This window comes from Xenopus tropicalis, chromosome 7, assembly GCF_000004195.4.
Source record: "Xenopus tropicalis strain Nigerian chromosome 7, UCB_Xtro_10.0, whole genome shotgun sequence".
Lineage (NCBI taxonomy): Eukaryota > Metazoa > Chordata > Amphibia > Anura > Pipidae > Xenopus > Xenopus tropicalis.
This window is the reverse complement of record NC_030683.2, coordinates 84,094,682-84,110,042: the sequence shown is the minus strand read 5'-3', so window position 1 is coordinate 84,110,042 and position 15,361 is coordinate 84,094,682. Positions and strand designations below refer to the sequence as shown.

Below are 15,361 nucleotides of genomic sequence, written 5' to 3'. Positions count from 1 at the left end.
AAAGCACCATTTGTTTTTGTTCTTTGGTTTTGACTCTAGATGGCTTCTGCTACATTGTTTCAGGAGTCAGAACCAGGAGTGCTGAGAATATAAATAGCCAGACTCGTACTGCTTTCAGCAGCAATTATATTTACAAATGATTTTAGAACCACTAAAAATATTCAATTAATATACATTGAAAAGTTGTTTAGAATTACATTGTTATTCATTATGCCGAAAACAGAATTTGGGTGGAAACCCCAGATATGTGCTAAACATTCTCAACAGAGTTTCAGGACTTAATATAGCTGACTAAATGCTTTGATTGTTTCCTATGCATATCATATTCTATGACACTAAGGGCTTACTGGTCTAAGCAATTGCATTTTAAACCAATAGGGAGCTGCTAATAAACATTCAGGATCAAAATGGCCAGAATAGTGGCACGTGCCATTGCCCTTAGCCAGCTGAGAGACAAAGAAATGAGAAATAAAATAACAACACTTTGGATCTAAATGCCAGGAAGTAATGTATGTGAGTTAAGGGTTAAACTTGATGGATTAGTATTTTGTCACTATGTTGCTTTGTAGACCATAAGGTTAGATACAGCACTAACAACTAACCCTCTGGAAACCTTCACATATACATTTGATAATGGTCCAAATCTTTCTTATATTGGATCAATTTCTATTTTAGGTTTTACAGCCCTATAAACATTGTGTGTATTTCAGGATTGATTTACAAATATGCAGTGCAAACAATAGCAGTTATATCGATCCATAATAAACCCTCACAAGGCATCCAGACCATGATTATCAATGCAGCACTTTTATGTTAAGTTTTTATGGTAGTTTAGCTAGTGATTGCAAATTTGATATAACACAATCAGCTAACTACACTGCCTGAAAACCGAACATAGTTCAGACAGACATGCATGCAGCCCACCTAGAAAAGAGAAGATGTTATCATACGCTTAGTTGTTGTGGCGTACAGATATCAATACTGTAAAAATGTAATGGTGAGAAATTATAATAAACCTATCAAATTAGGCAGTGCAATAGCAATAATTAATTATTTAAAGTAATGCAGGTATGGGATTCATTGTCTGGAAACCAGTTATCCAGAAAGCTTCAGAATTAGAGGAAGGCCACCTCCCATTGTAAGTAAATCATTCTTCTATTTAAAAATTATTTCCCTTTTCTCTGTAATAATAAAACAGTACTTTGTACTTGATCCCAGCTTAGATATAATTAATGCTTATTGGAGGCAAAGCAATCCTATTAAGATTAATTAATGTGTAAAGTATACTTAAAGTACAGTGATTCAAATTACAGAAAGACCCAGGTCCCAGGTATTCTGAATAACAGGTACCATACCTATAATAAACATATGCATAATAACATAAGCATAAAGCATGCTTTTAAATAACTGCATTACATAACTTTACGTTAATACAGTTCCCAGTAAAAGAATCTGTCATCTACATTGTGTATTCTTGGGCGCATAGGAATTTTTAAAAAATAATAAAACACATTAGATTTAATGACATGGGGTTGAGCTGTTTGATTATTTTGTTATTATTTTGACATGAATATTTTGATAAGGGTATCCTGTATGTGTAATCCAGTTATCTAGTTATGATTTAATCCTATGGCAATAGTGCAAACAAATGACTAATTTCCAGTTTTATCTCAGTGAATATATATATATAGAATTTCTAATAGAGATTCATTAACTTTTAATATTATGAACTTGCTGATAAAGCTCAAGCCACAAGACAGATACTTACCTTAATAACATATTCTCAGAGTGTAAATGTTCAGTTGTTGGTTGATTTTTTTAACAGTGGGAAGCAAAGCAAGAGCCAGCAAGAGAAGAGCTTCTTCTTTTGAACAGTTAGGACCAACCCACGGTCTACTAAAAGATTTCTGTATACACTCTGTATCCATGGACATGTGGTTGGTGATGTAAATGAAAACAGGTATACCTCTATGTGCTTGGACAACTGAAACTCACACGGCTGATTCAGTGCTTGTTACTGTAGTTGAGGAAGTGTTTCCATGGATAAAAGCAAGCCATTCTACAAGCTCAACCAGTAGTAGTCTGGTACAATCATGTTTCATCTCTGATAGATTTTTCCATTTGTACAATAATGTCAATAAAAAAGTACAGAGGTTTTGCAACAAAAAAGTTTGCAGTCATTTGTTAGCATTTGACCAATATGTATCCTGTACATATAAATAACTATGGTGCACCTTCTTGTAGTAAGGATTTCTCAAAAACAAATATTCACTAGCCAAAAAGATTTCTCACCTATAGAGGTCATGAAAAAATACCTTGCATTATTACATTATTGTCATAGAGCCTCCATATACAGCAGTGCTGTACATAAGTGTTATGAAAAAGAACTGACATTCAGACAGGCTAGCAGCTAATGGGGGATAGAGCTGTGAAAACAAATTTGAGTTGACGGGATATTCTCATATATATATATATATATATATATATATTCCTTCTTAAGAAAAAAATTAGTATGAGCAGAATTTTCACCTTGGCTGACAAAATTTGAAGCAGTCAGAAATCCAAAAAGAGGTAACACCAAGCGCACCGGACTGGGATGTGTTCTTTTAAAATTCAATCTTTATTTCTCCATTAAAAACATGACGCCTAACGCGTTTCGTGCGAAACCGCACTTAATCATAGGCAAAGAACATACAAATATCGCAAGGTTTAAATAGCCACATGAGGGAAAGTGACGAAATCACTTAACTATGATTGACAAGAAAAGACCACTCCCCTCAACATTAAAATCAAAAGAAAAAAGATCAAAAAGAAAATCCCAAAATTATATATATAATTAAACATCATAATTGTTTAAATTCACAATAATAAATATTTTACAAAATGTTAGTACAGAAATGAAAGAAACAAAAGTCAATGAATAAATAAATAGTAAATTATACATAACAGCTCACATCAAAGATGGAGTTTAAACCATTAGGGGAGCGTGTGCCAAGAGTAAAAATCCATTTAACCTCCAAGCGTAAAAGCCTTGCATACATATCAGAACCCCGTTCGTCTGGCAGTACTCTATCTATAACCTGTATTTGCAAGTAAGAAACATCGGAATTGCAACATTGTATAAAATGCTTAGACAGGGGACTATTACTGTCTTTGATGGTTATATGCCTGATATGTTCGCGCATCCTATTTTTTAGAGGTCTAATCGTACACCCAACGTATTGGATATCACAACACGAGCAAGTCAGTAAATAAACAACGTGTTGCGTGTTGCAATTTGCATACACACGCATATTATAAGATTTGCCAGTAAGGGAGCTATGAAAAACTGTAGAACGCTTAATGTGCTTGCAAGTGACGCATCTTTTTGCTCCACATGGATAGGTTCCCTTAGTGGTTAACCATGTGGCTCTGGTGGGACACGATTTCCATAAGGTTGGGGAAAGAATGTTACCAAGAGTCGGTGCTCTCCGCGCAACCACTTTACACCCACCTGATACGGTGGTTTCCAAAAGGGGATCATTATAAAGAACTGGTAAGAGGTTATAAAAAATCTCCCTGATCTTGTAAAATTGGTTACTGTAAGCAGTCACGAACATTGGCAATTTATTATCAGAATATCCAGTGCTGGTATCACCCTCCTTAATACATCTATTTCTATTTATTCTATTTTTGTTTCTATTATTTGTATTCCTAAAGTAAGCGTGCTTATCTCTACTGGAATCGATATTACCAAACTTGTTGTCCAAAATAGCCATATCAAAATTCTTCCCTACTTTCATAGTATTATCTTTAAGCAATTCAAGCCTGTTGGTATTTAAGGCCTTAGTAAATGCTGCTGAGAGGGATCTCATGGTATAACCTCGATCCAAAAATCTATCGCGTAACAGACAAGCTTGTTCCACAAAAGACTCCAATGTACTACAATTCCTCCTTATACGATAGAATTGTCCCAAAGGGATGCCCCTGAACATGTGGTTAGGGTGACAGGAGTCAGCCCTAAGGAGTGAATTACCAGAACAAGCTTTCCTAAATACAGTGGTTTCCACTTTACAATCGGAACCCGTCAGTTTCAGATCAAGAAAGGAAATATGAGCGATATTAAAATCACTCGTGAAACGCAAATTTAAAACATTGTGATTGAAAAAGGAAACTAAATTATCAAAATCAAACTCTGACCCCCGCCAAATTAAAAGAAGATCATCCACATATCGCTTATAAAAGACGATGTTGGATAGAAGGTCGTAAGTACCTCCATAAATGTGGGTCTCCTCCCACCAACCCATATACAGGTTGGCGTAGGTAGGCGCAAATTTGGCGCCCATTGATGTCCCACACTTCTGGAGGTAAAAAGTACCATCAAATTTGAAAAAATTGTGTGAAAGTAAATATGTGATAGAATCAAGTATAAAGTCCTTAGTGAGAGTATCATAAGTGCTATATGTCTCAAGGTGATAAGCAATAGCTTGCAGCCCCTTATCATGGGGGATGCAAGAGTACAAAGAAGTGACATCTACTGTGCCCCATGAGTATGTATCTTGCCAAGTAAAGTTACTTAACATTTGTAAAACATGCTTAGTGTCCCGTACATAAGAAGTCAATCGCTGAACCAACGGTTGTAAATATAAATCAACATATTCTGATAATTTTTCATTAAGAGAGGCAATTCCCGAAACTATAGGCCTTCCCACTGGAGGGCGTTCCTTCTTATGAACTTTGGGCAAGTGATGGAACAAAGGTATCCTAGGATTCCTAGGTATAAGATAATCCCTTATCTTTTCACTTATCAAGCCATTTGCAAAAGCCTCACCAACCAGTTCAGCAAGAGCCACTGAATAGGAAGTCGTGGGATTACCCTTTAGAACCTGATAGGTAGAGGTATCTGTAAGCTGCCGCAACGCTTCATTCTTATATGTATCGCTATCTAGCACAACTATCATCCCCCCCTTATCCGCATTTTTTATCACAATAGAATGGTCATTCTGTAACTGCTTAAGGGCCACACGTTCCTGATAAGTAAGATTCGAGGGCGAAAAATGACTGTCTGCTTCTATCTTTAAAGATACAAGCTTCTGCTCCATAAGATCCTGAAACCTATCCAAAACATTACCTCTGCAGTGCAAAGGATAGAAATCAGATTTAATTTGTAAACGATCCTTTGTTGATCTGGGATCTATACCCACCCGACCAATGAACTGAGTAGATTCAGTTTGTAAACAATGTAAAGTGTGCAAAACCCGCTCATCCTCGAAGGACAACGCCAAAGCTGGGTCATTTACACCATCCAATGGTAACGACTCACATACTGATCTATCGCCACGAAGTATTGAATCAACTACCACGGCCTTATTACTGTCCTGACTAACCAAAAGGTCACTCCCTTCAGATACATTTGAGGAGTTAGCAACAGTTTCATTAAGAAAATACTTCTTTAAAGTCAATTTACGCACAAATCTATTTATGTCAATTAAAGTTTCAAATATATCAAAATTCCTAGAAGGAGAAAAGGAAAGACCCTTTGATAACAGTGTGAGTTGTGAAGTAGTCAAATTCTTAGTAGACAAGTTCAAAACATAGTTCTTTTGTTTGTTTTGCGATCGCGAAGCCGATAGTTTGGGCGGTCCCTACTTCCAGAAGCCGAATCGTTATCATGTTCAACCAATTCATGTTTACGATTTATCTGTCGGTTCGAACCTGCTGAATAGCCACGATTCAATATCCTATTTCCTTCATTGGTCGTATTAGTAGGGAGCGCATCTCTTTTGTTTCTTCCCCGTGGTCTGGCAAGCTGGCCCTTAACCGACCCAACGTCATTGAACATATCGATAGCCCTCGATTGGCGATCTCGCTGTGAGGAAACAGAAGACAAGGAGGAGCAAACCGAGGTACTATCATTACCAATATAAGATTCTTCCTCCGTGCTGGAGAATCTAACATATTTACGGGGCTGATATTGAGGCTTTTTTAGTATTGGTTTACGTGAATTAAACTTGGGGGAGCTACTCCTCTGCTGACCCCCAAAGTTAGCCCACAACGGAGAGTAAACCCTCCCGTCTTCATAATCTTGTTTGTCCCTTTTTAATTTATTTACCTTTCTCAGTAAAACCAAATCCTCTGCCTTTTTTAACTTTAATTTAAGTTTAATATTAAGATCTTGAAAGTTATCAGATTGTTGGAACTTAGACACTATATCGGACACACTAGTTAATTGAGTTTGAGTCCTAACTAAACTACTCTTCTTATATTCAACTAATAGTGCCATCAACTTCAATGAGCAGTCAGTTAAAACTAAGTTCCACCTCCCCATAAAATCTGAATCATGAACAGCAAAGGAAGGTGCTTTCCGAATTCGTAAACCCCGTGGAATAATATCCAACTCAATATATTTCTCTAAGGACGCTATGTCCCACCATAAATTCATCTCCTTTACAGACAATCTTTCAAAATTACGGAACCTTAAGTGTAATGGCAAATCCACGTCCAAATCATTAAAACTCTCTGAGAATACTTCTTGCATTCGCTGCAAGCGCTCATTAGCGCATCGCATGTAATCAATTAAATCCAAGTCAGGATCAGCATTCAGCTGAGAGTTTGTAAATGAAGGATCGGACATAATTGATGAGTGACTAAAAAAGCTACTAAATTATACAAACTCAAAAAAAACTAAACACAAGAAAGATAGAACAGTTGACTAACGTATAAATATAAGTCAATCAGCACATGCTGTTATATAATGTTAGCTGACCATTTGTATATAACGAAAGGGTACTATCGTACCGTGTATTGTATAGGGACCCGGGTGTTCAAACCCCGGGCCTCTCGCTTAAGGGAAGGCAGCCAAATGAACACAAGGCTATCAAGTATATACAGAATCAGCTCACCGTAGTCCGCAGGTGGTCCGGGTGCTCAGGGCCCCGAATCCGTAGCTGAGGGAATGACTCAGAAATCCAAAAAGAGGTAACACCAAGCGCACCGGACTGGGATGTGTTCTTTTAAAATTCAATCTTTATTTCTCCATTAAAAACATGACGCCTAACGCGTTTCGTGCGAAACCGCACTTAATCATAGGCAAAGAACATACAAATATCGCAAGGTTTAAATAGCCACATGAGGGAAAGTGACGAAATCACTTAACTATGATTGACAAGAAAAGACCACTCCCCTCAACATTAAAATCAAAAGAAAAAAGATCAAAAAGAAAATCCCAAAATTATATATATAATTAAACATCATAATTGTTTAAATTCACAATAATAAATATTTTACAAAATGTTAGTACAGAAATGAAAGAAACAAAAGTCAATGAATAAATAAATAGTAAATTATACATAACAGCTCACATCAAAGATGGAGTTTAAACCATTAGGGGAGCGTGTGCCCCCTTTTACCCCTTTCTATCTTATCTGTCCTTCACTGACTCCTCCAGCAAAAAGTCTTACCTTTTGTAACTAGAGGTGCTGAGCTTTCTTTAAACCACATCTCTGGCCCATGGCTTTGTCCAGTAGCAAACTTTTGCTAGGTGACAAGCTTTCTCCCTAGAATAAATGACACTTCTGAATAGGGCATCCACACTGTCTCGCTCTATGCTGTTACATGTAGTACAGACCCCAGAATGCATCATATTCTAACAATGAAGTGTATTGCATGGAGCACTAGCAGAACAATTCAGTTAACACATTACTTTATGGAGCATCCTAAATGGATTTCAGACTGAACCCCACATCCACTGCTTTGGGGACCTGCCTAGAGGTGCATTTCAGAGAAAGAAAGTAAACAAGAATGTCACTGTTACATCCTCATTTTACGTCTGCTGCACTTGGGCCCACACCCCCTTTGGGCCTGTCAGAGACCTAAAGCAATTTTTCTGCTGCTTGCACTTCTGGATGCATGTTTTCTCTCCTCCACAGGAAGAGGGGCCCAGAAGGTGCTGGTTATGTTACTGAGTGGATGGTGTGAATGGAGGTGAAGAGGAGCAACAGATACAGTCATTCCAATTGTTGTCCCAAATTAACAGAAAAATACAATGGCTGATTAGTTCTACACATATATACAGGATTTGTTTAATGTGGCCAACCTTGAAAGTTGTCTTCCATTTGGGCTGTAGCCCAGATGTTCATTCACAAATGCAAATAATGGATTTAAAGACAAAAAAAAAACAAACTTAAGCTGGCTATACAGGCACCAGTATAAACTATTTCATTCATTGGAAGGAAACTAAAATCTAAACTTGTATAGCCACCTTTATTCTCTCCATTTCTTACAGCATCAGATAACATAACACTTGAACTGTTGTACTCATGTGTGATATTTAGTAGCAGTTGTGTTTTAAACATGATCAAGATTGGATTAAAATGAGACTCAGTATTATTTTCTTTAGCAACAATAAAATAAATTGTTTATATGGTGAAATTAAGTAAGTATAAATGAGGTCCAAGTTCAATTGTACAGGTTCCATACATGTACCAAGCAATTGGTACAGGCATGGAACCTGTTATCTATAATGCTCGGGACCTGTGTTTATTCAGATAAGGGGTCTTTCTGTAATTTGGATCACCATAGCTCAAGTCTACTAAAAAGTCATTTAAGCATTAAATAAACCCAGTACAATTTATTTGCCAATCCAATAAGGATTAATTATACCTTAGTTGGGAATGTTTTATTATTACAGAGAAAATGGAAAAATTAGAATTATTTGCTTAAAATAGAGTCTGCAGGAGATTGCCTTCCTGTAATTTGGAGCTTTTTGGATTTGGTATGGTTTCCGGATATCGGATCCCATACCTGTATTATTAAATAAAATCCATGTACAGATTCACAACACTTAACGCACGATTCACTAAAAGGATACTTGCGTTAATTTAGACGCAATGTCGTTTGCTTTATTTAAGTTGCGATGAGCGTTTTTCTTGCGTCATTTTCTGCGCGTGCGTTAATTCCCGCTGCACGCAATATATTTCGCTGCTTGCTATATTAGTGCATGATTTAACGCACATAACCATTACGTTCGTAAAACTACTTTTCTGAAAATGACAATTTCCCTGAAAACTGGAGGATGCATGACTCTAGGACCAACACATACTTGAAAAAATCCCACTGCAAAGTCCATGTTGTGTTGCCAAAAGCTCACCAACCACAATTTTCTTTAAGTACCGCCTGCCCCAAGTAGGTGTTAATCTTCGCACAGACTAATGTGATATTTAGCGCGCTTAATGCTTTAAATGTGTTTTTGAATCATGTGTTAGTATTATTTCTATGCGCATGAAAATCCTATTTCTATGCGTGAAAATTAATGCATTGCAGTAGCGTGCGATTTAACACATGCAAAATTACTTTGACGAATTGGTCGTTATTTATCGCATCAATTTGAACAGAAAAAAACCATGCGATAACGCTTATCGACCTTTAGTGAATCAACCCCATTATCTTTTTTGTGCTGTCATCCATAGTAATATCATAGGAGAAGCCCTATTGTGCCTTTTATTTAAATTTGTTTTATTTTTAAAGGTTTTGCAAAGATTTTAGTTTAAATTGTAAACTATTCACTTCCAAAGGTTCTGATTCAAAAATTTTGTTTATTTCTGCGGCTAGTTCTAAGGGGTGAATGAGCAGTATGTAGCACTTGCTCCAAGTAGCAACCATGTATGAAATTTTACAGTCGACACTACCTGCATCTGTTTTTGCCTTTAGTTACCTCCTAATATTGAAACAATAACTCAGATTAAGGTTAAATATGCATTTAAACGTTGTGACAATTGCAATGTTGCCATATGTGACTGCAGGGCTTCTACATGTTTGAACCTTTGTGTGTGTGTCATGGAAATAAAGCATCTATACACAGAAAACTGCTCTTGGCATTATTTAATTATTCCTTAACCACAGCTTCAGATCTGAGGTTAGCAACACATGCCTACAGTATACACATTCCTCAGTTAACCAAGCAAGCTAGCTAGGGAAGCCATACTTCTGTATCCTAGTGATGGCTGAAAGAAATGCTGTGTTTCCAGCAAGCCTGGAAATGAACAAATAAACAAAAAAAAGTTATTAACTTCTGTTGTAAGAAAGTCACCATAGTAGGTTATTAGCATTGTAGAAATTTACCTTAGTAGGTTATTAGTTTCATTGTTTGTTTCTATTTGTCACCTCAGGTCCCACTTTACCAGTATTATCAGTTAACATTCATTTGTCACTTGGTAATTTTAATAAATAAGAAGCACACCAGGTAGTTATATGCTGTGGTATTTACATTCATATTTGTATACCCACACAGTATAAAATGTATATACATATTCATTTAGCAATTTTACCCCTAATAGGTTTTTTTTTCAAATTTAAGTATATGGCCCCAGACTTGCACAAAGGATCCCCAGAATTCTATGTATGACATTATTTCTTGAATTTGCTGCTCAAACATTTATGGGCTTATTTACCAATTTTCGAGTTTATTTTTCTAAAACAAATAAACTCACATATCGAAAGGGCGTTAATTTAATAAAACGGAAAACTCATTTGAATAGAAAACTCAAATATCTCCAGTTTACAAGTTCTAAAAACTCCAAAAACTTAGACTTCTTTAGAAACTCACAAGCTTCTACATAGTGAATGTTTACATTCAAGTTAATAAACACTAGACATTCAAGTTTTCAAACCATAACTCAAGTTTTTTTAAGAGCAAAAAACCTTGAATAAAAAAAAAAAATTCAACTCGACTCGTGAGAAATTACCCTCATGATGTGGTGCGTAATCATCCTACTACATGGAAAAAGTTGGAGCAATATATTGTATAGTGTAGTTGTCAGTACCATGAAATCACAATTCCTCCTGAGAAATTTTCTGGTCTAAAAGACTTGATTCGGCAGTTTATTTCTGCCTGTATATGGCCACCTTTACTGCTCTGTCCAAGTCATTGTTCACAACTTAAGCGCATTTCATATTTTTCTTGCTATGCTTTCTGTTTCGGACATTCCTTTGTCTTATTTTATAAGATTTCTGGCTACTGCTATATTTGACACCTGATTGTTAACACTTTCCATTCTCACCACATCCAGATGGAGTTAATTTATAATGCTACAGCTAATCCCTAATTTCCCCTAAGTAATTCCAGGCAATCACCAATGATGAATTTTACGGTGCAGGCAAAATATGATTGGAAGTGGCGCTAATCTTGATATGAACAGCTATGTTAACAGGGGAAAGATACAATACCCAAGTGGCTAATGCTTAGCTCCCTAACACCTAAGTAATAACTAGTAAATATATCACATTAGTATATATGTTAGTGCTGATTTATGCATTATATCACTGCATATGGTTGCTTCCACATATCTATCTTTGATTACACTAATCCTGGAGACGCTTTTTGCACTGGCCATTCATGCAGTTGTATACCTGTTCTCATTTACATAGCAAATGTCCATGGATACAGAGTGTATACAAAAAGCTAATAATAGACCATGGGTTGGTCCAACAGTTATAAAGGGCAATTGGAAAGAAACTGTAGGAAACTGTAGGAATATGTTGTGGCTAAAACCATACATATCCAGAAGGCACGTTATTAAAAGTAAGTGTCGAATATTCAGATTCTATTGCTTTGCTTAACTATCTGCTTGTTAAATGTTGTTTTTATTAACAGGATAGAAAAAGAATATTGCATTTATGCCTAATTAGTATTATAAATGTGGTAAACAAAAAAGTGCAAGATTTTATCTGCTTTTGTTGCAAGTGGTAGGGTTTATGTTGTACAAGTCTGCTTTTGCTATATGGGATCTGTTATCCAGAAACACCTCATCCAAAAAGTTTAAAAATATGGCAATGCCATTTCCTGCAATTTTTAAGTGCACCTTAAGGCTCCACAGTATAGTTAATATGCCACAGGGCTAATATACAGGCCCACATGTTTATCAGCCTTATGAGAAATTAGATCTGCTAACCTTATGTTAATGAAAAGTAAATATGGCAGGTTTGTGACAAGGGACTTTACATAGAAGTTAGCTTTAGTTACCCTTAAGTATAACTTTAGGGATTTTCACATAGGGTTGTCATCACATTTTTTTGCATGAAATAAAATAAAAATGATTTGAGGTATATTCTTAAATTGTCCTTTATTTAAACACATACAGTACAGTCCTCAGCGTTTTACACAGATTATACATCATTCCCTACCCTAGGGAAGTTTATAATCTAAGGTCTCTATTACATTCACACACTACAACACACTACAGTCTATTTTATCAGGAGCCAATAAACATTTGATGTCTATCATTTGTATTTAATTCATAGTGTGAATATATATATAACATTTTCTAACAATCTATTTTCTTTCCTAGATTGCCTCCCTGCACCCGACTTATGTTGGGTTTTCAGGCAGTGTAGTTAGCTGATTGTGTTAACATAAGACTTGCAATCACTAGCTAAACTACCAGCAAAACTAAACATGAAAGTACTGTCTGACGTACCTGTGAATATTCCAACTTTTTCTAGAAGGTTCCTCATTGCTGATCATATTTATTATCTAATCTGAAACTGTGCTGGACTGCTAATGAGACACTCATATATCTATGTTCAAACTATTATAATGGTACAATATGGAGTGTAATAATTCTAGAAAGATGGCGGATATTGGCAGTCTAGTTACCAGGCAGTGTATTTAGAAGATTTGATTTAATATCAATCACTAACTACACAGCTAGGTTAAGAGGACTGAAATGCAACAATACAACTTTTTCAAGGAAAATGAAAACCACTTTTCAAGAAGTTACAACAATAAAGTTTACTGTACACTGTAGGTGTAGTGATTCCGTTTACCAGAAAACAGATTTATTGTTTATTGGTTTTTATTATCTTAATTCATTTTATTGCTGCTTTTTTTAATGTCTTGTCCATATTTTGTGTTAACAATAAATCATAGGGGTTTTTTTCCATTCATTTTTGTTGTACATTACAATTATAGTAGGGGTTGATTAGCTAAATTGGGTAGTGACTGACAGTTTTGAAATTGCAGAATAAAGGATGGATACAAAAGATAAGAAAATGCTACCATTTATACACAATCAGAATAATTTAAAAGCTCTGCATTTTTCAACTTTTATGTCTTTTTTTATTATAACATTATTTTATTTATTTGTATTTTAAAACACATAAGGTTATGTGACCAGTAAATTCCAGAAAAAATTCACTTATTAACATTGGTGGACTGGCTCATTCTCCTACCAAGCTTTAAAATGAAAGTCCTTTCCAAATTAAACATGAAACCCAAATTATTTTTTCATTAAAACATCCATACGTTTTATAATTGCATTTAAAAACTTGTCAGTCATATATTGCCTGCCCCCCCCCCCCCCTTTTAAGCACTTCCTAGATGTCACTCAATCCTCTCATTCCCCCTTCTTCCTCACTCTATAAGTTTGAAGCCCGTGTATGGGCATTGGTCCCCCATTCTTGCACATGCACAAGATTTTGGGGTGATACAAAACTTGCCTTAATTACAGTGTTCACAACATGGCCCCTGCCTACTTGCTATGATTGTGAATTCCAAGGAAACAGAAATTAAATAATTTACATAGTGTAAGTAAAGTTTATTTTGCTCAACTAACATGAAAAATAAAGGTTTTAGAATTTTTTCTTGGGGTAACAGGTTCCCTTTAAAGTGTGTTGCTAGTAGAACTTGCCTTTAGAAATGCTGTGCCCTTTAACCCTTTGCTGCCATATTCAGGACCCAGTAAATATTCATGTAATTCTTGATGATATCATAGCATAATGGTCACACCAGGAGAACTGTTGATGTGAGGCTATCCACTAGGATGAGAGGTAGGAATGTATTGCTGGGCCCATAGTGGTTGCACCCCCATGATGATTTACAAAATTAATAGAGAGATAAAGTAAGGTCATTATTTGTTTTATACACATGAAAGGACCTATAGGGTTAACAATCCCTATAGCTTTACACCATACCTAGCCTTCATCTGTAGAGAAGTATGGGAACAGGGAGGAATGAGGATTAGCTAATGCAGGATAGATATATGTTATAGCACTTTTTAGGAAAGTAAGTCAGAATTAGCTTGCAAGAGCAGCTTTCTGGCTCCAACCAGCAGAAACAGCAGAAACTATACTCCTTTACAGGCTCTGCTGCCTTAGGGAAGGGGCCGCAGTAGTGACAGGGGTATTAGGCTTATATATTTACATTTGAGTTTGGCCCACGGGTAAAAAAGGTTGGGGATCCCTGCTCTACTTATTGAAAGAAAAGGTATAGAGGGAACACAGGGCACTGATTTTGTTAAACAGAATATTACAAATTTATTAAACACACATCCAGTGTCTCACAGCAGTAAGTTCAGCAGACCCAGCATTTGATGGAGAGTCCAGTAATGCAGAGGGCACAGCAGGGTTGGTGCACAGGTTCAGTATATGTATATAAGATTGGTCATGTTCCCAAAAGCATAAGGGGGTGTAGGGCCCATTATATGCCACTATTATCATGTATTTCATGAATGGCCTAATTGTGGTATACAGCATTCCTGCTCCAAAGTATGATACTCTAATTTCAACAGTTCTTTTAGCAGCTTCAGCCTTTGTGTACTACCCTGGACACTCTCATTTCTAACCCCAGCCATGGAACAATAAATAAAACAGATCTAACATGTCTGTTAAATCCACTGCAGTAAAAGGCAGACTGCCTTTATTTTTTGGATTTTTCTACCAAATGATGTGTAATTCTTTTTATCATCAGATGGCAATAGCTCATTGAGCAGACAAAAGTAGCTTTTTCAGTTAGAGCACATAAATGAATTACCTGTTGGGGATGATAGCCAAGGTTACTAACTGTTATATTCACATACAGCTGCTACCAAGGAATAGAAACACACAACAGAGTGCATTGTTACTGTGAGTAAGCGCCCCTCCCAATTAATGACTCTCAGAGCGATGTCTCTTACCTTTATATCCAGGAAAACGAGCAAACATTAGCCAGGTGCTGTGTCCTGTATCCATTTGACTTCATCAATGCCCCCTTGAAATTACCACATCAGGAAAAAAAGTATTTTTTAATTTTGCCAGTGGAGTTCCAATGTGTAAACTTTATCATCTGAAGTAGATTTTAGAAAAATGGGGCTTTGTGGCCTACTATTTAGTCATATGAAAAACAAAGCCAGTTCCTAGGCTGATTTGGTCACTGGTTGCTAAAGAAACCCTGGCTGATGGATGCCTTTTATTTATAGTGCAAGCCCAGACTTGCCTAGAGATCTCATTTTAATCTTAGTAAGAATGCTTTGCTTGCATTGATGTCTGATAAATATGGATAACTGTATTTTTTAGATAATTAAGGTCAGTTTTATTGCAGGTTGCAGGATCTGTTTGGATGTTTGTTTGG

The 15,361-nt window shown here is 36.2% G+C and overlaps 1 long non-coding RNA gene and 2 other non-coding genes across 3 annotated transcripts; 2 read left to right on the top strand and 1 right to left on the bottom strand.

The window, feature by feature from the left end:
- Positions 1-819: 819 nt before the first annotated feature.
- mir34b-2 (microRNA mir-34b-2) lies at positions 820-886 on the bottom strand. Its single transcript, NR_049561.1, has one exon. It is a non-coding gene; the product is annotated as a microRNA mir-34b-2 (primary transcript).
- A 10,589-nt stretch (positions 887-11,475) lies between these two features.
- Positions 11,476-12,921, top strand: LOC116412208. Its single transcript, XR_004223586.1, has 2 exons — positions 11,476-11,557; positions 12,324-12,921. It is a non-coding gene; the product is annotated as an uncharacterized LOC116412208 (long non-coding RNA).
- On the top strand, positions 12,347-12,431 carry mir34b-3 (microRNA mir-34b-3). Its single transcript, NR_049668.1, has one exon. It is a non-coding gene; the product is annotated as a microRNA mir-34b-3 (primary transcript).
- Positions 12,922-15,361: the final 2,440 nt, after the last annotated feature.